The sequence below is a fragment of the Panthera leo genome, chromosome F2, assembly GCF_018350215.1.
Source record: "Panthera leo isolate Ple1 chromosome F2, P.leo_Ple1_pat1.1, whole genome shotgun sequence".
Taxonomy (NCBI): Eukaryota; Metazoa; Chordata; class Mammalia; order Carnivora; family Felidae; genus Panthera; species Panthera leo.
The window spans coordinates 34,050,171-34,075,937 of record NC_056695.1 but is presented as its reverse complement, the minus strand read 5'-3'; the positions used below and the strand labels follow the sequence as shown (position 1 = coordinate 34,075,937).

At 37.1% G+C, this 25,767-nt stretch overlaps 1 protein-coding gene and 1 pseudogene across 2 annotated transcripts in view; one reads left to right on the top strand and one right to left on the bottom strand.

The window, feature by feature from the left end:
- Positions 1-4,484, bottom strand: part of WWP1 (WW domain containing E3 ubiquitin protein ligase 1) — a 134,975-nt gene extending 130,491 nt beyond the window's left edge. Inside the window, exon 1 of one of the 2 annotated variants that reach the window (XM_042923123.1) lies at positions 4,298-4,484. The gene's annotated coding sequence lies outside the window, so the exon portion shown is untranslated. The remainder of the gene's footprint in view (positions 1-4,297) is intronic. The other variant, XM_042923119.1, reaches the window with a different exon arrangement.
- A 19,657-nt stretch (positions 4,485-24,141) lies between these two features.
- Positions 24,142-25,479, top strand: LOC122210866 (annotated as a pseudogene).
- Positions 25,480-25,767: the final 288 nt, after the last annotated feature.

Below are 25,767 nucleotides of genomic sequence, written 5' to 3'. Positions count from 1 at the left end.
AAATTTTCATTGTAGATGAAGAGTTAGTGCAAAAAAAAAAAAAAAAAAAAATTGCTGACCTAGGAACAAAAATATGAGTTTTAGCTCTAGTTCTAATTTTAGCTACCTACAAGTCATACACTTGAAAAAATGTTTTAACTTCTTTGAGCATCAATGTATTCATCTAAAAAGCAATAATTATCTCCTGACACATCTACTGCTCAGCTGTCATGAGAATCAAATGATAGTCTATATAGCCATTATGGAAAAATGTCAAATGCTATACAAATGTAAGATATGATACTCTTCTTAATGCCAGCAGAGAAGAAAAATCATCTATGTATGTGCTTTTGCTAGACATTTTTCCTCCATTAAGTATTAGCAACTACTTCCTTCAACACCACTAAAAAGGCCAATTTATTTTTTCCACTACTTGTTATTACATCATATTTTTATAGAAATGGTAAAAAAGACCCCAGTCTTTCTAATAATTATGGAATCAAAGTTTCTAGAGCTATGCAAGACACTAAATAATAACTTGTTCAGGTTCCCTTCCAGGAAGATAATCTTATAGGTGGAGAAAAGTCAATTATTTACTAATCAAATTATGCTTTAACCATACTAGGAAGAGTTAGCAACTTAATCAAATGAAAAAATGCACTGATTAGGACCCCACACTTCTTTTGTAAAGTTTCTATTTTCACTTGATAAGGCTTCATGAATGAAGTAAAATGAGTATTCTTAAGTAAGGCATACCTGAATACAGAAGACAGAATAAAGATAAAAGTTCTTAAGGTTTCTTATTTCATTTACCTTCCCCTACCCACAAACCCAAACTGAGATACAAAGGAAATTAAAAAGTAAATGACTGGTCTGAAATTGCTATCTGCTGCTCTCCATACACCCCATTCATTCTGTCTCACTAGCACTCAAGCACATGGAAAACAAGAAGGGTACAGACAGTTCAATGAAAATCAAAGACCCAAGAATCACAGAAGGTTAAAAACCAGAAGGAACCTCCAGGATCATTTAGTCTTACTGATGAGGTCACTTAAAGGCAGTAACTATATGCAACTAATGCTAAATCATACATCTAACAAGAAAGAAAACCATCAGTGTCAATCAGCTGCTGATTCCACTTTATACTAACTGAAACACTTAGGGCAAATCATTTAACCCCTTGGGTTAATTTGTCGTTATATAATAGCAAATAACAGCATAGTCAAAATTCTTTGTAAGCCATAAACCACAACACAAATGTAAAGAGATATATACATAAGTGTATATGAGGTAAGTCTCTATAGTAAGGGTTATCAGTAAATGAAAGAATTTGAAGATTCAATGGTTTTAAAAGCCGCAGTTAATTCTGAGAGTTGCTCCTAGCCCAACCCATTGACCCACAGGTTCCATGGATAAGCTTCAGGTGAGTTCAGGTTCATGGACTTCTCTAAAATTACATTCACAGGGGCACCTGAGTGGCTCAGTCGGTTAAGCGTCCGACTTCGGCTCAGGTCATGATCTCGCGGTCTATGGGTTCGAGCCCTGCGTCGGGCTCTGTGCTGACAGCTCAGAGCCTGGAGCCTGTTTCAGATTCTGTGTCTCCCTCTTTCTCTGACCCTCCCCTGTTCATGTTCGTTCTCTCTCTCTCTCTCTCTCTCTCTCTCTCTGTCTCAAAAATAAATAAATGTTAAAAAAATAAATAAATAATTTAAAAAATAAATAAATAAAATTACATTCACAAAGCACAGGTTCATACGGAAGTTTTCCAGGCCAGATTTTTTTAGTTTAACCAAGGATTAGTAATTATCAAAAGGTTGAGAACTGCTGTAAAGTAACATACGTTTGCCAAAGATAAAGCTTCCAAAGATGTTGCTCAAAATGGTATTTTCCCAACCTAGATCAGAATCTTAGTTATTTTTACTTTCTTCATTTCTCTCTCATCATCAAATTCTGTCCATTCAACTTCCTTCCTCCTTTCCATTACTATTATGACAGCCATAGTTCATACCCCTATTATTTATGACCACAGCAATCAAGAGGTCTTTCTCCCTCCAGATATCTACCTCAATTCACACTACACATTGCTGCCAAATTCATCCTCTAAAAACAAAAGTTTAATCATTTCATTCGCAACTCAAAAATCATCTGTTAAACCCCCAATGCCTACTAAATCCAAGGTCATCAGCCTTGCATTAAAAGCAATCATAAACTGGTTCAAACTTTTACTTCAATTTTTATCACCCTTTATGTTAGCACAAATACTTTATGTTCCATCCAAATAGAATTACTTGCCTCTCCCCAAATATATGAACTCTGTGCTCTTTTCTCTCAGTCCCTTCTCTCTGCTTGGATTACCTTTCTCAGCTTATCTTTTTTTTTAATTTTTTTTTTTAACATTTATTTATTTTTGAGACAGAGAGAGACAGAGCATGAACGGGGGAGGGTCAGAGAGAGAGACACAGAATCCGAAACAGGCTCCAGGCTCTGAGCTGTCAGCACAGAGCCCGACGCGGGGCTCGAACTCACGGACCGAGAGATCATGACCTGAGCCGAAGTCGGACGCTTAACCGACCGAGCCACCCAGGCGCCCCTCTCAGCTTATCAAAAGTCATAATCATCCTTCAAAACAAAGACTTCAGAAGCCTGAAGGCTCTATGAATTAACACCTCTCACCCCACCTTGCTAAATATGATGTGAGCTCTACCCCCTCCCAATCTGAATTCCATATGAAATTTAGCTATGTATTAAAAGACACATGGAGCATTTGTGTATAGTCCTACCTGCCTAACTAGTCTGTGAAGGCAGAAACTGCTATAATTCGCACCTTTACATTCCCCCTAATACCTCACACAGTCATGCAGTAGATGCAAGGAAGTAAAAGAAATTTCAGCCTTCATGGGGTAAACAGCAAAAATTACTATCTCTTTGCAGGCAGAGAACCTACTTGCGACATCCTTTATCACACCAGGCTTCCAAAAAACATAACCTTTTTTAAGTCCTGGTGTTGGATGTCTTATAAACAGTTTTGCATTTTACGGAAAGGACTACTTGAAAACATTAATAAGCTACATATCAAGTAACTATTCCACATACTTTACACTTCTCAATTTGAGTAGCTCCCAACACTTGGTCACTAAGGTTTCACTTAAAAAATATATTAACTATTTACGAAAAGTGATAATTTCCAATCACAGCTACGTACCTACTTAATGGCTAAAAACAAGTCACAAATAAAAGAATGCCTTTGTTTTTTAAAAGGTGCATTTTGCTTGTATAATACAGAGACTTAGGTAAAGTGGATTTATACATCAGGATGAATTCTTGCAGAAATCCGCAAACATTGCACACCAGGCACTTCAGGTAAAAAACCAAAGGGGGATAAAAGATAACTTTGTACATTATTCTTTTCCACTATTACCAATAGCTTTTTAAAGCAGAAACTCAAATCTTCTTGCACATTAGCCTACACAAAAAGATAAAAATTTGCCAAGCAGAAAAAGAAAGCCATATCAAGCCCCTGGGAAATATTTTAACCTGGAAAGTAAAAATGTCAAAATAATAGATACTTGTCTTTGGTAAGGAAGGTTTCATATAATTATGGGAGCATTGGACGCTCAACTCTAAACGATGGAGTAAAGAGAAGACTGATCATTTAAGGGCTGTAAAAGCAATGGGCAAACTACAAAATTAAAAAAAAAAAAATCAAAGATGAAAGACGGTCCAAGTCACAGATAAGGACTACTAAAAACTGCAAGGTCACTGGGATCTACCGGGTCACAAAGGTGGAGGTGGGGGTTGTGTTGGGGGGGGGGGGGGGGTACTGCAGAGTCAGTGAAGAAGCCGGAGTGATTTAAACAAAACAAAACAAAACAAAACACGTCATTAAAAGACGTTCGAAGCCTGGGAGTCCTTGGTTTGGGACGGCAGAATTGCGGTGAAAGTCAGGGCACGGGCAGTAAGTCCATACACTGGTGTTTTTCGGAGAGGTGTTAAGCAAAGGAAAAGAAGGTAGAACGCTGAGAAGGCTAAGGAAGCTTGAGAAGCGCGGCTGCAGAGTCACGGAAACACTTCGCTCCAGTATCATTAGCTCGGGCCTGTGCCAAGGCCAACTCGGGGCAAGACCCGTGACCCCACCCCAGAAAACTCCCGGCCCCTGGGCTGGAGAAGGCAGCCAGGGCGGCGCGGACCGTCCCCGACGGCCCCTCAGAGGGTCCCGCCCCGGGGCTGCCAGTGCCGGGCTACCGGCACCGCCGAGAAGGCTCTGGGCCCGCGCCCCCGCCCTGCCCGCACCCCCAGTCCCCTGCCGAAGCGTCCTTACCCGGCGCGAAGCTGTCGGCTCCCGGCGGTCGAGCGACCAAAGCAGCGGCGCCTCCTCCAGCGGCGGGCGCCCTCACCCTTCCGCACCCAAGATCGCCATCTCGCAGCAGGCGCGGCGGCGGCGGCGGCAACAGCCACCCAGGCGTCGGCCCCGGCAGCCCAGGCCGCCTGCAGCCACTGGGAACCCGCTCGCCGCGCTCGCCGACACCCGACCCTCCCCCCACCCCCACCCCGGCCACGCGCCACCCCCAGCAGACCCCACACCTCCCTCCTCAAGAGCGCGCCGCGTGCTCGCGTCGCCGGCGCCGCGCCGCGAGCGCGCGCCTCCCCGCCGGCCCCGCACAGCGCGCTGCGCCGCGGCCGCCTAAAACCTCCAACTCCGGACGCGGAATCCGGCTTCCCGCGAGCATGCGCAGCGAGGGCGCCCTGATGATGCTTTTGGAAAACTCCGCTTCTCCGGGTCTTTGGAGCGGTCGAGAAGAGGTAGAGGGCCAGCCAATGGGAGAGGGGGGCGGGGCCCGAACCTGTGGAAGGGGCGGGGCTGCCGCTGAGATTTGGGAAGAGCCTGTTCTAAACTAGAGGTAGGTGCTGCTGACCTGACTTTCCGGTTCAGGGCAGAACCCGTGAATGACCTCAAGTTAAGTCCTCGGGACACTCGCGTTCTTTTGTTGAATGCTTTACAGCAATTATACTCCTTGACCTCAGTATCTGACTTAGAACCCATTGCAAGAGTAAATATTGCATTTAACAGATTAGATGATCATACTGGAAGACTTTTACTTTATTTTTATGAGTAATCAAAACATTCACTCCCCCTACTCCAGTGTGAGTACAAAGGTAAATCAATACTAAGCAAGTGCGTGTGTCAATGCAACAAATTCACACAGCAATACCATGGAAAAGTGTCTGTTATTCCCATTTATACAAACGAATCAACTAGTCCGGAGGAGTGATGTTGGTACAGTGTATTGCTTTTAGAAGAAAGGCCACCCTGCAAATAGAAGTCAGTGTGACCACATTACTCACCAGATGACCTGGTCTTCTACTTAAGAAATAATAAAGGCCATTGAGCACGGGTTTCTACAATTTTTGCTTGATTTCCTCACCCAAACCCCACAAATTACCTACATCCACACCAAAGCTTATTAGTTTTCCTTCTGTCTAAAAAGCTGGGTATCCCTGCTCCTCTCCAAAGCAAACCTCTTTACTGTCTGCTCCTTTCTGTGACCCCCTCAGCATGATCATGTTTTAAGTCTTTTCTGTTGTAAATTTTTCCTTGACTTTAAAACCTGTTTCTAGTTCACTCTCTTCTTCCATCCTAATTAAGCTTTTAAAAGAATTGTATACCAAGAACAACATCAACACCCCATGAACAATTGTAGGATTGAATAACTCTTGATTGAATGAATGTACATTCTCTTCCTCTCCATTCCATCAGTTTCTACACACTGAATTCCTACCAGGGTTCAATGTACAATAATCCACTATGATTATTCTAAAATATACATCTGAACATGTCACTTCACTGTTTAAAATCTTTCATTGGCTCTTCAGAGCTTTCAAGAGAAAGATTAACATGATCTTCAAGGCCTCTTTACTCTTGCATGCTTGGTTCCTCTGTCTTTGGGGTTCAGAGCTCTATCTTCAGAGTTTCCTGATTGTGTTCACTGATCTCTGCTGTAATGAGTACTGATTCTTCTAACCTTTTCCTCACCATTTTGCTTGTCTAATCCCTTTAAAAATAAATTCAGGAACATGCTTACAAGTGCAATCTCTGATACTACATACACATACTCAGCAGAGGTCTGCACTCCATCTCCAGGATGCCTATAGACCTCCTTCCACTTCCTGCTCTACTCTCTCATGTTCAGCTCCCCTGAGTCTTAGTTTCCCCTTGGTTTACTTCCATTCAGAAGCTCCTAACAGTCACCTAGGCCCCTAAATTGATAGCCAATATTGAATCAGCTTTTCATTATTCAACATTTCTTTGGTTTCAAATGAATACTATTATAAATAAGTATCTTTTTATAAATCATTGTCTTTAGGGCACCTGGGTGGCTCAGTTGATTAAGTGTCCAACTTCAGCTCAGGTCATGATCTCACAGTTCATGAGTTTGAACCCCACGTAGGGCTCTGTGCTAACAGCTCAGAGCCTGGAGCCTGCTTCAGATTCTGTGTCTCCTATCTTTCTGCCCCTTCCCTACTCGCACTCTGTCTCTCTCTTTCAAAAATAAACACTAAAAAAATATTTTTAAATAAATCATTGTCTTTGTCCTTACTTATTCTTAGTTTAAACCCTTAAAAGTAATCAGATGTGTGAACACTTTTAGCCCTTTTGAAACACATTGGCAAGTTGCCTTCCAGAAAGAACATAGGCTTGGGTGTCACATTGCCTGGGATCAAAATGCATTTCTGCCACCCAGGAAGGCCACATTCAGACTTCCATGGGTCTTTGTGGACCTCTTCCTCCATAAAGCAATATCAAAAATTACATTCATAACTACATTGATATAATGACAAACATATTAATAACATTAATATTATACATTAAAACATTTTCTTCAACCAAACCATTCATTTTTTTCCTTTCTGATTTTAAAAGAAAATAAAACATTTTTATGGGCCCCTAAAGTATGGCAATCCTGAGGCACCATGCCTACTGATGATTGGATAGGTCAATTTTGCTGCCACCTACAAACTATGAGATTTGGCCAAATTCCTTCATCTGACAGTGCCTTAACCAGAAAATTGGTATAATGCTATGTGATGTAGTAAAAAGCAAATGAATTGCTATAAATAAAATACCTAAAATTTTGTGGCACATAATCAATAAATTACTGTTGTTACATTGCTATTGTCAATTTTCCCAAAGCACTGCTTGAGAGTATATGATTGTCCTTCACTGTGCCAAAGTCATGATAGTATATTTTCATATGTGTAAATATGTATCCTACTGTTAGTCCATTGTTCATTTTCTTACTGGGGTATTCACAAAAAGGCAACTTATATGTATGCAGATATTGATCCCAGATAAAACGATTGATCTTTTCCATCTTTGTTTTCTTCTATTATTTGTTGCTTCACAAGTCCTTTCTCATCCTTAGATTATATCATTCACCTATCTTTATATTTTTCTAATGTTTGATAATTTCAGTTTTTTCATTAAATAATTTAATCCTTTCAGATGTATTATGGAATGATGATCTATTTTGTATTTTCTCTGTGATCTTCCCCAGCTTGTTTGTTAAAGAATCCTTCTCCAACCATGATTATTTTAAAATGTGCCCACAAATTTATTGATATGCCTGCCTTTATAACGTAGAGACTCGGGGTGCCTGGGTAGCACAGTCGGTTAAGCATCCAGCTTCAGCTCAGGTCATGATCTTGCAGCTTGTGAGTTCAGGCCCCACGTCAGGCTCTGTGTTGACAGCTCAGATCCTGGAGCCTGCTTCGGATTCTGTGTCTCCCTCTCTCTCTGCCCACCCCCCCCCCAAAAAAAAATAAATGAACATTAAAAAAAATTTAAAAAGTAGAGACTTATTAACTTCCAAGTGAATATGAGTTGTACTCAGTGACTTGCTTCTAATGGATACAATACATCAGAAGTGACAGGTAGTTCCAAGAGTAAGTCTTAAAAAGGTATTATGACCGCTCCCTACTCCCTGTCAGTTCACTTGCTCTGGGAAAGGCAATCACCATGTCGTGAGGACATGTCAGGTAACCTTATCAGATGCCCACACAGCAAGGAATAGAATATCCTGCCAAAACCCAGCAAGGATCTGAGCCTCCTGCCAATCTCCATGTGATTAAATCATCTTGGAAGCAGTTTCTCCAGCCGCAGTCAGGCATTTAGATGATGCAAACATCTTGATTTCAACCTCATTAGAAAAGTTGAGTCAGATCCCCCAACTAAGTCACTCTCAAATACCCAACCCATAGTAACTGTGAGATAATAAATGCTTATTGTTCTGAAACACCAAATTTGAGGGATAATTTGTTACACAGCAATAGATAACAAATACACTAACCCAGTGGTTTTCAAGTGGGGACAACTTTGCATCCCAGGTTCATTTGGCAATGTTATGAGACCTTTTTGATTATCACAACTGGTGGAGGGGATAGGGTGAGAAATGTTTTTGGCATCTTGTGAGGAGAGACCAGAGACTGCTAAATATCTTTTGGCGCACAAGACAGCACACACACACACACACACACACACACACACAAACACATGCGCACACACACCTGCAGCAACAAAGAAGTATGAGTCAAATGACAATATAGTGCCAAAAGTGAGAAACCTTGCACTAACTTGTTTTCCCTGCCCCTTAAAATTCCCGTCTTTCATGTGTACTTGTGAAAGACGTGGGTTTGCTTCATATCCTTTGCTCATTTGTGTGCTGCTTCACCTTATTTATCGCAGATCCCACCAATCTGCTTTCTGTCACTGGATAATAATTTTACTTTTTCAAGGATTTGGTATATATGGAATCACTCACTATATACTTTTTTGTGTCTGGCTTCTTTAGTTCAAAATATTTTAGAGATTCATTCATGTTGTGTGTAGCAATGTTCCTTCTCCTTTACTGTTCACTACTATTCTATTCTATGGATTTGCCAAATTTTTAAAATTTTTGTTCCATTACCATGGACATTTTGTTTATTTCCAGTGTTTGGCTATTATGACTAAAGATTCCTTGAATATGTGGCTAAAAATCTTTGTGTTGACACATGTTTTTATTTTTCTTGGGTAAATAATGGCTAGGAGTGGAATTGCTGAGCTGTATGGTAAGTTTATATTTAACCTTATAAGAAATTGCCAACCTGCTTTTCAAAGTGGTTGTACTATTTTACGTTCTCACCAGCAAGGTATGTTCCAGTTGTTCCATTTCCTCTCCAACACTTGGTAATGTCAGTCCTTTCTGATCTTAGCCATTCTGGTAGATGTGTATTGGTGAGTCACTGTATTTTTCTCTCATATTTCACTGATAACTAATGATGTTGAGCATCTTTTCATTTGCTTATAGATCATTTGTATGTTTTCTTTTGTGAAGTGTCTGTTCAAATCTTTTCTCCATTTCAAATTGTTTTTATCTATTCTATATATGTTCTAGATTGTGAGATATGTATATGTATAAAATCTTTTCTCACAAATTGTGGCTTACTGTGGTGGTCAAACCATATATATAGACATCTGTAAACTATATGCCCATCCAAGATGGACCCCATTGACCCTGGCCTCCCTGTATCAACACTGTTGTAGAGTCCCTTCCCCTATATAGCTGACCTGTGTGACCAAGAGGAAATTGTCGAAATGATGGTATGTGACATCTGAGGCTAGGTTATAAAAAAGATTGCAGCATCCATCTTGCCCTCTTATAGAGCTTGTTCTAGAGAAACTCAGTCTTTAGAAAGACCCATATAGAGTGGAACTGAGGCCTGTCGATAAACAGGTAACAGCAACTTGCCAGCCATGGGTGGTACCTTAGAAGTGGATCCTTCAGCCTCTGACAAACTTTAAGATGACTGCAACATGGTCAGCCACACAAGTCACGAATTTTTGATCTACAAAAACTGTGAGAGATAATAAATGTTTATTTTTGTTTACAACCACTATGTCTTGAAGAATTTTTTTACACAACAGATAAACTTGCATTTTAATTTTTTAACAATGTCTTTTAAAGAACAGTTTTTGATGAAGTTCAATTTATCAATTGTTTGTTTTGTGACTTACACTTTCTATGACATATTTTAGAAATTTTACCTACTCTAGGATAATGAAGATTTTTAATATGCTTTCTTCTTAAATTTTATACTTTTAGCTTTCATATTTTGATCTATAATACATTTATGATTAATTTTTGGAAATGTTGTGAGGAAAGAGTCAATGTTAATTTTTTCCCAAATATATGCAGTTGTTTCAACACCATTTGTTGAAAAGACAATTCTTTCCCCCATTGAATTACTTTGGCAACTTTAGTAAAAACTCAATGTCTATTTCAGGACTCCTGTTTCATTTAACTATATGTCTATCTTTATGAAAGCATCACACTATACTGATCACTGTAACTTTAGAAAGACTTGAAAATCAGCAATATAAATATTCTGAGTTTGTTCTTTTTTCTCACAATAAGTTTGACTCTTCCAGATTGTTTGCATCTCCATATAAATGTGAGAAGTAACTCATTAATTTTTATTTTTTTTAGAACATACCTACAGGGGTTTGCTTGGAATAGTGAGTATGTAGATCAATTTAGGAAGATTGACCTGTTGGTAGTATTTCATCCTCCAATCCCAGGCATAGATTTCAGTTTATTTAGATGGCCTCTAAATTCTGTTAGCAATATTTTGTATTTCCTATAGTATTGGTAATCCATATACTTATCCTTAAATATTTCATGCTTTTGATGCTATTATAAATGATGTTTTAAATTTCATTTTCTAATGGCTCATTGATAGTATTTTTAAATTGATTTGAATATTGGCCTTGTATTGTGAAACTTTTGCTAATGAATTTATTGGTTCTACTAATACTTTACAGATTTCTTGAGAGTTTTCACGTACACATTCATGCCTTTGCAAATAAAGACTTATTTTTTCCCTTTTCATTCTATATGCTTTTATTTCCTTTTCTTGCTTTATTGCACTAACACATCCAGGACAGTGCTGAACAGAAGTGGTAAGAAAGGACATCCTTGCCTTGCTCCTGATTTTAAGGAAATTATTCAGAGTTTTACCATTAAGTAATATGTTATACATACATTTTTTTTTTCGTGTGTGCCCTTTACCAGGTTGAGGAAGTTCCCTTCTTTCCTAGTTTGCTGAGAGTTCTTATCATGAATGAATGTTAAATTTTATCAAATGCTTTAGGAGGGAGCATCCATTGAGATGAGCTTTTGATGGGTTCATCTTGATATGAACTCATCCTGATATGGTGGGTTAAACTGATTGATTTTCAAATGTTAAACAAACCTTACATTCTTGAAATAAACCATTTTTGACCATGGTGTATTAGACATCTTATATGTTGCTAGGTTCTATTTGCTAATTTTAAGAGATTTTAAAGAACTTAAGTTCATTAAGGATATTGGTGTAGTTGTGTTTGTTTGTTTGTTTGTTCATAATGTCTTTGTCTGGGTTTGTTATCACAGTAAGGCTGGCCTAATAAAATAAGCTTGGAACTGTAACCTCTTTATCTACTTTTGTAAGAAGTTGTATGAGGGGTGTCTGGGTAGCTTAGTTGGTTAAGCATCTGACTTTGGCTCAGGTAATGATCTCATGGTTTGTGGGTTTGAGCTGTGCTGACAGCTCACAGCCTGGAGCCTGCTTCAGATTCTGTGTCTCCCTCTCTCTTTGTCTCTCTCCTGCTCATGCCCTCTCTCTCTCTCTCTCTCTCTCAAAAATAAATAAACATTGAAAAATTGTTTTTAAAAAGTTGCATAAGATGTTTATTATTTATTCCTTAAATGTTTGAAAGATTTTACCAGTGAAGCTATCTAGGGCAGGAGTTTTCTTTTTGTGAGAGTTTAAATTATGAATTTAATTTTGTTTGTAGATAAAATACAATTCAATTTTTCATATCTTCTTGTGCTGGTTTTGGCAATTTGTGTTTTTCAAAATGTTTTTCTATTTCACTTAGGTTGTCTGATTTATTGGCCTAAAATTGTCCATAAGATTCCCTTATTATTCTTTAATATTTGTAGGATTATAGTGATGTCTTATCTGTCTTTTTCACTTCATCAGTTTAATAAATGTCCTCCAGTTTGACTCATCTCTTCAAAGCAGAAGCTTTGCTTTCATTAATTTGTCCATTTTCTGTTTCATTTATTTTAGCTTTCATCTTTATTATTGCCATATTTAGACTTATTTTGGGTTTGTTTCCTCTTTCTTTTCTAGTTCCTGAAAGTGAAAGTGTACATTATTCTTTGGGATCTTACCTTTTTTTTTTTTTTTAAGTATTTATTTATTATTTTAGTAATCTCTATCCCCAACATGGGGCTCAAACTCACAACCCTGAGATCAAGAGTTGCATGTTCTTCTGCCTGAGCCAGCCAAGCATCACAGGACCTTACTTCTTTTCTAGTATAAGCATTTGGAGCATAAATTTCCTTCTGAGTACTGCTTTAGCTTAATCCTCAACATTTTTATATAGTTTATTTTCATTAGTCCTAGGTATTTTCTGATATTTTATGTGATTTCTTCTTTGGCCCATGAGGTATTAGAAGGTATGTTGCATAATTTTTAAATATTTGGGAACTTACCAGATATCTTTCTGTCATTGTTTTCTAATTTAATTCCATTATGGTCAGAGAACATACTCTATTATTTCTATCTTTTGAAATTATTGATGCTTTTACAGCCCCCAGCTTCTAGGTGAATTTTTCATTTGGACATGAATAGTGTATTTTCTGCTGTTGTGGGGAAGAATGAAAATTGTTCTATAGATGGTTCTTAGGTCAATTTGAATGATAGTATTTTTCAAGCATTCTGTAGCTTTAGTGAATTTCATCTACTTGCTCTATCAATTACTAAGGAATATTGAAGACCCTAACTATAATTGTAGATGTATCATTTTTGCCTTTCTGTTCTGTCAGCAATTCATTCATGAATTTTGAAGGTCTATTATTAGGTGTATATACATTTAGGATTGTTTTATCTTCTTTATTACAAAATTTCCCTCTTAATCTGTTAGTCTTATTTATTTTGAGTTAATGATAATATTAATTTACCCACTCCAGCTTTTTTATGATGAGTGTTTGTGTAGTATATTTTCCATATTTTACCTTTATGTATCTGTATCTTTATATTTCAAAGTAGTTTTGTTGTAGACAGCATTGGTTGAAACTTGATTTTTTTTTTTTTTAATCTAGTTGGGACAATCTCTGCCTTTTAATTGGAGTGTTTAGACAATTTAAATTTAATAATTTTTGAAACAATGAGCTTCACATTTATTTGTCTTTTAAATTTTCTTTATTTTTGCACCATCTCTTCTTGCTTCTTTCCCTTCTTTAACTGCATTACATTGGATTAGATGAGTATTTTTTAATGTTTCATTTTATCTCCACTACTGACTTATTAGTTATAGCTCTAAGTTGTTTTTTAGTGTTTGTTTTAAGGCTTATAGAATACATCTTTAACTTACACAGTTTAAGTCCAAATAATATTATACTGCTTCATATTTAACGTAAGAACCTTATGGCAATATACTTCCATTTCTCCCTTCTTTTTCTAAGTGCTATTGTTGTCATAAGTTTAAGCTCTGCATGTTATATCCTCTAAAATACATTATTAGCATTTTTACTTTAAAGAATCATTTTCCTTGGGGTGCCTGGGTGGCTCAGTGAAGTGTCTGACTTTGGCTCAGGTCATGATCTCATGATTCATGAGTTTGAGCCCCATGTTGGACTCTATGCTGACAGCTCAGAACCTAGAGGCTGCTTCAGATTCTGTGTCTCCCTCTCTCTTTGCCCCTCCCCTACTTCTGCTCGCACTCTCTTTCTCTCAAAAATAAATAAATATTGAAAAATTTTTAAAGAAACTTTTTTCTTAAAAAATAAAAAAGTTTTATATTTACCCACATACGTATATTTCCAGTGATATCCATTTCTTTGTGTGGATCTGGATTACAAATTGATTTCAATTTCCTTAAGCCTGAAAGTCTTCTTTTAATATTTCTTGTAGTAAAATTCTGCCAATAATTATCTCAGATTTTATTTGTCCAAAAAAATTTTATTTCACTTTCATTTTTTAAGGAATTTTTGCTGGGTAAAGAATTCTATTTGGATTGCTTTTTTTCCCCTACTGTTTTTTAAAGATGTGCTTTGTCCTCTGGCCTTCAGTTTCTGATGAAAAATCTGAAATAATTTAAATTTTTTGTTTCTCTGTAGTAATACATCTTTTTGTTGTGGGGGGGGGTTGCTCCTTTTTGTTATTGTTTTTTTTAAATATTTTTATTTATAAATGGTTTTGAGCAATTTAATTATGATGTGTCTTTATGTGATTTGCTCTGTATTTACCCTGCATGAGGTTTGTTGAACTTCTTGGATTTGTGGATTTATATGCTTTATTATATTTAGAAAAGTTTGGGCTGTTGTTTCTTCAAATGCTTTTTTCCTGCCTACTGTTGCTCTCTCCTCCTTCTAGAACTCTGATTACTCATATTGTAATTAAACATATATAACATATATTACATAATTACTGTTTAATTACTGCTTTTTTGTTGTTGGTATTTTAATTTATTTAATTAATTTAATTTAATTTAATTGGAGACTTTTTTCTGTTTATACTTCAGTTTGGATGGTTTCCATTGCTCTGTCTTGATTTTTACTTTTTTAATATCTAATCTACTATTAAGATCATTTAGCAAATTTCTTGTTTCAGATATTATATTTTTCAACTCTAGAAAGTACATTTGACTTTTAAAAAATGTCTTCTTTCTTCATTGTATTTATTTTTCCTTTAAATACTTTAACAGGTTTATAGTAACTCTTTTATCGTTCTAGTCTGTTAATTCCATGATTTATATAATTTCATGTTTTTTCTATTGACAGATTATTCTTCTGGTGTGAGAAACATGTTTATGCTCCTTTGCATGTCTGGAAATTTTTTATTGCATGCTGGACATTGTCAATGTATGCTTGCTGAGTACTGGCTTGTTTTCTAAGAATGCCAAACTTTGAAACTTTCATATATTAGCTAAGTTACTTGGTAATCAGCTAGATTCTCTTGAATCTTGTTTTTAAGCTTTTTTTAATGGGCTGATTTAGAGTAGACTGTACTCTGGGTATTCAATAAGGCTCACACAATCTGGCTGGCAAAACTCAAACATCTCCAAGCTGTTTGTGAGCTTTGAGAAATATTCACTTTATAGCTCCCTGATCCATCTTTTGTCCAGCCTTGGAGAGTTTCACCTTATGCATGTGTCAATTGTATTCAATAGCAGTCTCAAGGGGGCTGCTATGCAGAATTCAATATCTCTTTCTTCATGAAAGAAATATCGCTTTCTCCTCTCCACTTCTCTACTCCACAAAGTCCAGTAATCTTTCTGAGCTATATTTTCTATCTCTTCAACTCAGAGGGTTAATTTCACCTTAGTATCCATTCAGTATTTCCCTACTACTACTCCTGAAGCAGTAAAATTCCCAAGCATAAATTGTTCAGTCCACAGTAATGTCCTGGCACTCCTGAAGTTCCATCCATGTTAGTTTTTGGTCTTCCAAAGCAAGTAAAATTGTCTCAGAAGGTGATATGAGATTGGTACTCAGTCAACTGTGGCCATGAAAAATCCAATACCTTCACTTTGGATGGTCATTTCACCAGTGTGATTTACACACTTTAAATCTTTTTATAACCCAGGAAGTGGATATTAGATCAGTCTCACACAAACACTCATTTCCATGTATGCATGAATACACATATAAACACATGTATACACACATGCACTCATCAAGGACAAAATTTATTATCAGGGCTGTAAATATATAACTAAAACATTAATTTGGTAACAGTGGCTAACACTTTTTGAGAATTTATTATGAGCCAGCAACAGTAAAAAAAAAAAAAAAACCCACTTATATGCATTATCTCATGTTCCTCATATGTAGTATGAGGTTTAGAGAATTTGAGTAATTTGTACAAAATCTTACATCCAGTACCAGATGAAGTCAAACTTGACTACAGGCAGCCTAACTCTAGAGGTGGAGTTGGTAAACTATGGTCTGCAAACTGACATGCATTTTTGTAAATGAAGTTCTATATCAAGACAGGCATATGCTTATTCACTTTTGTAGTGTCTATGGCTACATTTGAGCTACAATGGCAGAGGTGAGTAGTTTCAACATAGACTGTATGATATACAAACCCCAAAATATTTATTATCTAGCCCTTTACAGAATAAGTTTGCTGACCCTTCTTCTAAAACATAAATTAATTACTCCATAATTTCAAGGCCATCTCCCTTGCTACCTTGAGGTAGCTTTTCATATCATTTTGCTGACAATGTATATTTTCTCATTCATTTTCTCTGCTTTCAAAGTATCTTTTTCAGTGGACCAAAAATAACCCATCACTAAGATGTATATACTTCACTTTAAAAATGGCTTTCTCCACCCTCTAGAATGAAAAGTTTTTAAGAGCAGGTGTTTTGTCTGCTATGTTCACTACTATATCCCCATTGCCTAAGACAGAGCCTAGCATAGAGTAAGTTCTAAGATATGTTACTCTTAATGGATGATCCTTTGACTATACAAAGTTACCATCTGATTAAACTCTAAGGTAAAACTTTATCCCTCCCTTGCTAAACCTATAAAGAGGTGTGTTCTTTCTTTCATTTATGCTGTCTTTTCCCACTGATTCATAATGCCACCTTTAAAAATTATTATTATCATAGGCTGAATTAACCCAGTTGTCAGTTGAGGCTGGCTCACTCTTTGATATTTAAATAAAATTGTTTCCAACCCCTTAGTCAACATTCTGTGAGAAGTCCAATCTCACTCCCAAATTCTCTGAATCCCCAAGGGAATATGTTCACATGATCTCTTCTTGTTTTATGAATCAGATACCAATTAACTTCTGCTTTTACACACATCTCATCCTACATGGCTGGTCTCTTCTCTGCTTCACACTAGACATGAATTTCAAGACACATACAAACGCATGTATACAACATCCAGCCCCTCAGAAAAAGAAAACCTCACTCATGTAGCATTCTTCACCGACAGTTAAAGGGAGACAAAGGGGATTTTCATGTACCAATGAAAACAATTTAAAATTTATCTTAAAAACTCTCTGCTCTCAAAAAGTCTGCAGCCAATCTATAGCCAGGAGTTTCTCATTGACCACCTTTCTACAAGCATGGTGATTTTCTCCTGTATTCACTCTCTTTTCGTCAAATTTGTCACTTTTTATTTTTTGGGCAGAGTAGTTTTTCTATCTCTTTGTTACATTATCTTCTTCCAACCTATGCCCCTAGGGTCTCATCTTTTACCCTTCTGCAATATATTGATATCTTTCTCAACACAAGGATTTTTTTTCCCCAAGAAAAAATGTTAAAATTAGGGTTGTTTTTTTTTTCATTCCACTAAACAATAATCTATTTCTGGGCCATCGACTCTCTTCCTTTTATCTATCTATTTTTGCAACCATTGGTATCACACTTTTAATTACTATAGCTATAGGATATGGTTTAATATCTATAAACAGCGCAAATGTACCAAACATTTAACAACTGGTAAGGCACAAGCATGAATCAAATGAACTGAGCAATCATAACAAAGGGCTGAACACAGATCGCAGGGTATAACCATAGGGTGTATGTACAGGCTACCTTTAAGGAAAATGTTCATTATTCTTCCTTTTCAAAATTTCTAGTTTTTTTCTCACATGATTGTTATTATCAGCTATATTGGTACTTTTGTCTAATTAAAAAAAAAACTCATCAAGAGTGCAGTTGGGATTGCACTAAACCTATAGATTAATTTGAGAAAATAAAAAACCAAAACCATAAACATTCTCCTGACATGTGAGAAAGGCAGAAGGGCTGGAGGTTGAATCAATTGCCAATGACCAATGATTTAATCAATTGTGTCTATATAATGAAGCCTCCATAAAAACCCAAAGGACAGAGATGGGAGGGATTCTGGTTGGTGAACACATGAAGATTTGGAAAGAGTGGCATGCCTGAAGAGGGCATGGAAGCTCCACACCACTTCCTACATACCTTGCCCTATGCATCTCTTCCATCTGGCTATTCTGGAGCTATGTTATTTTATAATAAACTGGTAAAATAGTAAGTAAAATGTTTCTCTAAGTTCTGTGAGCCACTCTTGCCTATTAATCAAACCCCGAAAGGGGATCATGGGAACCTCCAGTCTAAAGCCAGTAGGTGAGAAGCACGGGTGACCACCTGGACTTGCAAATGGCATCTGTGGAAGAGCAGGGGCCATCTTATAGGGCTCACCTCATAACCTGTGGGATCTGATGCTATCTCCAGGAAGATAATTTCAGAATTGAGTTAAATCGCCAGACATCCTGTCAGTGCCCCCTGAGAATTGGAGAATTGCTTGGTGTTGAAAATAAAACACACACTGGAATTGTATCGTAGATTTCCTTATAGTGATATATCCTTGCATTCCTGGATTCGTTTTTTCTTGTTTGTAGTGTTTTTATATTAAACAGTCTATTGAAAGCACTTGACATTTTAGGCTACCCTCTTCTGAGAGGCCTTAGAGTGCAGGGAACACTAATAGTCTTAACTGAGGGATTCGTTTTTGTCCAATAACACCAACACTTAACAATAGCTGAGCAGAACAATGGTAGGGTCTAGAGCCAAAGACGTTCATTTAAAAATTAGCCTGGGGCACCTGGGTGGCTCAGTCCGTTAAGCATCTGACTTCCGCTCAGGTCATGATCTCAGGGTTTGTGAGTTCAAGCCCTGCATCAGGCTCTGTGCTGACAAAGCCTGGAGCCTGCTTCGGTTTCTTTGTCTCCCTCTGTCTCTATCCCTCCCCTGCTAGTGCTCTGTCTCTCTCTTTCTCTCAAAAATAAATAAACATTAAAAATTAGCCTGTAGCTTCAGACATGGCCTGGAATAAAGGCTTTGCCAATAGGTGATGAAAGGTGATAATGGTGGGATTAGACACCCCAAGAGAGATACAGGTAACAGAATGACATGGAAACAAAGAGGCTTTTATATATATTCAAAAAAGCAGTAGTCAGAAGTAATGAGGTAAAAGTAAAAACAGGTAGATGGAAGTGGCAGTGAGATAGAAATAGTTGTTGCAGAAGCATAGATAAGTTTAGCCATATGGGAGAGAACCTAGAGTAAAAAGCAGCAGATACTTGCTGCTGAGGAACAAACAACAGGGTGAACAACACTCTGGCTGGATCACTGTAGTTGCAGAGATATAGAGTACCTAAGCATCTTGAATGACATTCCAGTTTTTCTGGAGGCCTGACCATATGACTGTTGAGAAACCGTTTTTGCATATGTTCCCATAAATCAACTCAAGTTAACCTACATGTGGCTTTTTTGCTGCCAGAAAAACCCAACTAATGCTATTATTTTCTTAAAATATTGCTAGATCCAATTTTCTAGTTTAAGCAATTTTTTTTCAGTATTCATTTGGAAGATTTGGGTATACTATTTTTTATGTGTGTGTGCATATATCTTTGTAGGTTTTGTTTTCTTTTTGTTACATCCTATTTTCTTCTTTTTCTGCAAAACGGTTTTATTAATTTTGGGGGGGGAGAGGGGCACAGAGAGGGGGATAGAGGATTTGGAGTGGATTCTACACTGACAGCAGAGAGCCTGATATGGGGCTTGAACTCACGAACAAGCCGCGAGATCATTACCTGAACTGTAGTCAATGCTTAACTGACTGAGCCCATCAGGTGCCCCCATCCTATTTCTTTCTTTAGTGGACCCTCTATATTATCTGTCTTAACAGTTGTACTTTTCTGGACTTCACAAAATTACTTGAAATTTATAATTACTATTATTGCATAGTTTTCCTTTACCTTATGTTTAATGCGAGTATGTCAGATGGAGAATATATTTTTAAAAATGTATACTTTTGTGAACCTGAGTGTCAAACTCCAAATACACCCTGCAGTATATTTAAAACCCTGCAGTATATTTCTTAGAGAACTTTACTTTCTGAAGTATTCTGAATTCATTATATGGAAATGTTATGCAATTTCTCTTATACAGGCTTTTAAATTTTTGTGTCATTAAAATTTTGTGGTAGGTTCAGGAATCCAGGTGTCCATAGATGGGTTGTATTAATGGCCTCACTTAATGACTTCTTTGAATCCACAATGTTTGTCCCATAACTTTATTTTTGTAAAGTTTATTTATTTTGAGAGAGAGAGAGAGAGCATAAGTGGGAGAGGGGCAGAGAGAGGAGAGAAAGAATCTCAAGCAGGCTCCATGCTATCAGTGCAAAGCCCAATGCAGGGCTTGAACCCACAAACTGTGAGATCATGACCTGAGCCGAAACCAAGAGTCAGATGCTTAACCAACTAGCCACCCAAGCGTCTCTGTCCTATAACTTTAACGTTCCTCTTACTCTGACTATACTTGAGCATGTGACGTGCTTTTGTCAATAGGATGTTAGCCAACATGACACAAGCAGAGGCTTGAATGGTGCATGTACTTTTTTGTTGCCTTTTTGCATGACTGGGCCTGCTCACTATTCCCCTCTGCCGTGCTATGAGAACATGTCTGGCTGTTCTGCAGGGAGGATGTGACAGGCATGTAAAACAAAGCTAAGTTGTTCCAGACATCTGAGCCAGGGCAATCCTGGTTCAGCCAATTGTCACCCAGCCCTCAGGTATATGAGAAAATCTAGAGATCAGAAGATGCTTCCAGCTAAACCTATTCAATATTGACAACCTGCAGTGAACTAAATAAATGTTTATTATTTTAAGACACTGGGTTTCAATGGTTTGTTTTGAAACATTATTGTGGCAACAGATAATACAGAGATACCAACATGATAATTAATTGATGAGAGGACCTCACTGTGTATCTGAGGTACCAAGTCAGAGATAATATTCACAGATGGTAGATATTTTCATATATTGATAGCTTTTTTGGTATTCTTCTGTCTCTGGAAAAACTCATCTATTACCCCAGGAGTGATAATGGTACAGAGAATATTCCCCTGTAGCATTTTAGCAGCATTTTAGACACTAGACTTGCCAAAGAAGAAATGTGACTTTGCTTATCATGTAGTCTTTTGGTACTTGAAGTGTTAAGAAGATAAATGGATTTTATGTGATCAGGATGGTAAAGACCCATTATATTCTCTGCCTCAAATTCTCATGTGGATTTAAGTTGTTGGTGAGAAGAAATAAGAATGTAATCAGGTTTGTGAATGCTTGTAGCTGTGATTTTTCCTGATAGCTAGTAGATTGTAGAATGCCTTTGTAAGAAATCTTGGAAATATAGACTGTCAGGTGAAGTCCTTACTCTTATATTAGGTAGATACAGGTTTCTACATAGAAAATAGCTTCAGCTCCAGTTAACATTTATTGATCATCTGTTATGTACTAGGCATTATAAATACAAAATCAGTGAAAATTAGCCTCTGTCCTAGAGAGATTTAGAGTTCAGAAAAGAGACGAAGAAATCATGACAGGGAAATAAATACTATGGTAAGTACAATGATGAGCCACACACACAAATGTGGTTGAAGAGTGTCAGGTGGTGGTTGGGGGGCTACGTTTGTCCAAGAAATTTAAAGGATAAGTAGATGTAGAGAAGTAAAAGAAGGCCTTAGGTGGGAAAGGATTCTAGCAAGGAGCAAAGTATGAGCAATGATTTGGAGTGTGGAATAACATCAATTATACAGGAAACCACAGAACATAATGTGAGACCAGAAGTTACACATATATAACTAAAATATGTATGTATGCCAAAGTATAATCAAAGACTTGTTAGGTATTTGCTTATGTTATCAAATATGTAATTCTTTTTGGTAATAGAGAATTTTTGTTTTATTTTACATATTGGAAAAGTAGTCTTTGTGCTTTTTAGTACCTTCTGCATATCTGTAAATTCCACATGCACAGAGAACACATTTATTTTACTCTTCTGCATCTCAGCACCCAGTACAGTGCCTAACATTTCATATGAATTCAATACATATTTGTTGAGCAAATTACTGAATTCTTGAACTTGTCAGCCTCTGCCAAAATCCAATAGAAACTTATTTTTTAAATTAGTCTTTTAAGTTTACTTATAGGCTAATTTACTTGAATAATTTGTCTTTCTCAAATTGTCTTCAATCAAAGGTTAATCTTCTGTTTTATAATTCTCCCTATTTAGGGATTAAAAAACATATGCAACTGTCAGTGTTGTTTTTCTCCCTATACATTCATCTATGTATTCATCCAACATATGATTATTTAATACTTGATTATGTGTCAGCATTGTGCTACACCCCAGGGGTGGAGTAGTAACAAGTCAGACCTGGTCTGGGCCTCAGTGGAACTTATTTTCCAGTGAGGAAAACAGACCAATATTGGATAACTAATTTACAAGCACATAGGGTGTTATATACCGAATTGAATAGTTTTACAAGAGTGTGTAACATTGTCTTTTATCCTCTATCCAATATTGATTATCATATGATTATTATATAACAGGTTTACTTTATCATGCTTTTAGTTTGTGTTCTCTACTTTCTGTTTTACTATACCACAGTTATAATTAATGTGTGGCACATAGAAAATGCACTGTAAACATTACTTGATTGAATAAATGAAAGAATAAATTCATTTTATCAGAGTCCTGATCCATAGTTTATTGGCATAATTTCTGGATAAAATGGGGTCATTAGTCAAATCTATTTGGTTATCTGGTTTTAGTCAACAAATATTCATTAAAAGCTCATATAAGTTATGTGGCAGATGTGGGAAATCCAAAGAAGAATAAAAAGTTTCCTGTCCTTACAGAAACTGCAATTCAGGCACACAAGATAACAGTATATGAGAAGCTAAACATTTAGCACAAGAAAACATATGAATCATACATCTTCTAGACAAATTACTATGCTAGGTAACATGAAGAATGAAAGAAAAGAGTATAGCCATGATTTCATGTTGCTTATAATTTAGCTGAGGAGACAAGACAAATATATTTAAAATGAAAATAACACCAAACGATAAATGGTACATTCTGGTACTCAAGATAGTAAGAATCTCAGGAATTCAGTACATGGAAATCTTTCAAAGGTTTGACATCTTTTCTCATTCAAGCAAATATTAGAACAGTTACTCCAAAGTGAGGTGTGTATACTTCAGGGAGCACCAGGCAATCCACTGTAGTGTGGGAAGAAAATATTAAAACTTCTATTTATTTAAAAATAATTTAAAAGGAAATCAGTCCTTACTAACATTTAATAAAAAGGATTGACAATGGGCCATCATAGTCAGTAGCCCATGGATGTCTGGTGTTAGGATTTAACATGGTATCACATGGAAGCAAAGGAGTGGGAATTGCATTCCCCAGAACAAAAGTGGCACCTCTTCCCGTTTCTTCATCATGAGTTATTGTGGGTTATCTGGGCTGCTTTAAGTTTTTACTAAACTAGCCTTCAGGAAATGGACAAGTGACTTAAAAAGTCCTCCAAAGAAACAGCAGATAAAATTAATAATACAAGCACAATTGGACTAAAAAGAAAATCTTAGCTGTGACGCTTCTCTTTGTGAACATGCTTTTTGGCAACTACATTATTAAACAAGATCTAATCAGATATGACAAAAAGTCACCTGTCCTCATGTTCAAATTTATGATGAAACTATTCCAAGTTTTTTTCCAAGGGTTTTTGTGTGTGTTATTATTGTTAATGAATAACCTCATCTGCATATATTGTGCCTTGAGAAATTAGCAAGACTTTAAAAGACTAAGCATCCCGGGGCGCCTGTGTGGCTCAATCAGTTAAGCACTTGACTCTTGATTTCAGCTCAAGGCATGATCCCTCAGTTCTTGAGATTGAGCCCTGTGTCAGACTCTGAGCTGACAGCATGGAGCCTGCTTGGGATTCTCTCTGCCCTTCCCCTGCTCGTGAGCACTCTCTCTGTCTCTCAAGATAAATAAATGAAAACATTAAAAAACATTTTTAAAAAAGCAATTAAGGATCCAAAACATAAGGACAGTCTTTTGCATTTTTCAAAAGTTTTCAAAGGTAAGAGTTACTCAATCTGGCATTTAGTGAAATTTCACTAGTTTAATAACAAATGTTTAGAAGTTTACTTATAAAAAAAGACCACTTGGACTTTCCAGGGGTCCATACAACATTGTTCTGTGTTCCCATCATAACTTAAAGGGAAACTTTCCTGATGTCCAGAGCCCTCAATGTCATGCAAATGGAGGAGGAGGATGTCCTCAAAATCCTTGCAGCAGGAACCCACTGAGCTGGCACCAACCTTGACTTCCAAATGGAACAGTACATCTACAAAAGGAAAATTGATGGCCTCTACATCATAAATCTGAAGAGAACCTGGGAGAAGCTTCTGCTGGCAGCTGATGCCATTGTTGCCATGGAAAACCTGGCTCATGTCTGTGTCATATCACCCAGGAATACTGGTCAGTAAACTGTGCTGAAGTTTGCTACTGCTACCAGAGCCACTTGGACTGCTGGCCATTTCACCTCTGGAACCTTCACTAACCAAATCCAGGCAGCCTTCTGGGAGCTGAGACTTTTGGTGGTTATTGATCCCAGGTGGTTACTTGACCACCAGCCTCTCACAGAGACATCTTATGTTAATCTGCCTACCATTGTTCTGTGTAACACAGACTGTCCTCTGCGCTATGTGGACATTGCCATCCCTTGCAACAACAAGGGAGCTCACTCAGTGGGTCTGATGTGGTGGACGCAGACCCAGGAAGTTCTGCACAAGTGTGGCACCATTTCCTGTGAACACCCATGGGAGGTCATGCTTTATCTCTACTTTTTTTTTTTTGTCCTTATAATGTTTTAATTACACAAGTAACACATACTCATCTAGAAAAATGGAAAATACAGGTTTTATAATAATTATAAATTACACACCCTCCCATTACCCAGATACACTTACTATTGGCATTTCCATATATATTATATGGATATATATAAAATATATATGGAAATGTATATAATATATATAAAATATATATGGAAATGTATATAATATATATATATATATATATGTTTTGTTTAATAAATGTTGTGAATTTCTCCTATTATTTGTAAATATTTGTATTTGAAAGTAACCTGGAATTCATTCTTGGTTAATTCTAAATTATTTTAATATAATTTATTGTCAACTTGGCTAACATGCTGTGTGTAAAGTGTGCTCTTGGTTTTTGGGATAGATTCCCGTGGTTCATCACTTACATACAATACCAATGCCTGATCTCTACTTCTACAGAGATTCTGAAGATATTGAAAGGAAAGAGCGGGCTGCTGCTGAAAAGGCTGTGACCAAGGAAGAATTTCAGGGTGAATGGACTGTTGTAGCTCCTGGGTTCATCGCTACTCAACCTGAAGTTGCAGACTGGTGTGAAGGCATGCAGGTGTCCTCTGTGCCTGTTAGCAGTTCCTACCGAAGACGAGAGCACTCAGCCTGCCACTGAAGACTGGTCTGCAGCTCCCACTGCTCAGGCCACTGGATAGGTAGGAACAACCACTGAATGGTCTTACGCTGCTCTTCCACAAAGGCAAACAAAATGGAAATAAGGTTGACAGAAAATAAAGAATTTCTAAATATAAAAAATAAAAAAGAGAGAGAGACCAATTGGAAAACTGTTTTTCCTTCCAGAGTGAATAAGACTGAAATAATTCATGAAGTAATAAGCCACAAAGTTATATTCATTCCTTTATCACTAGTGCTGGAAGTTACATAGAAAACTTTGCTGAAGACTTTGAGAAACAGCTAAGACAAATTAGAATTTATGTAGTGATAGAATTGGATGGATATATTGGC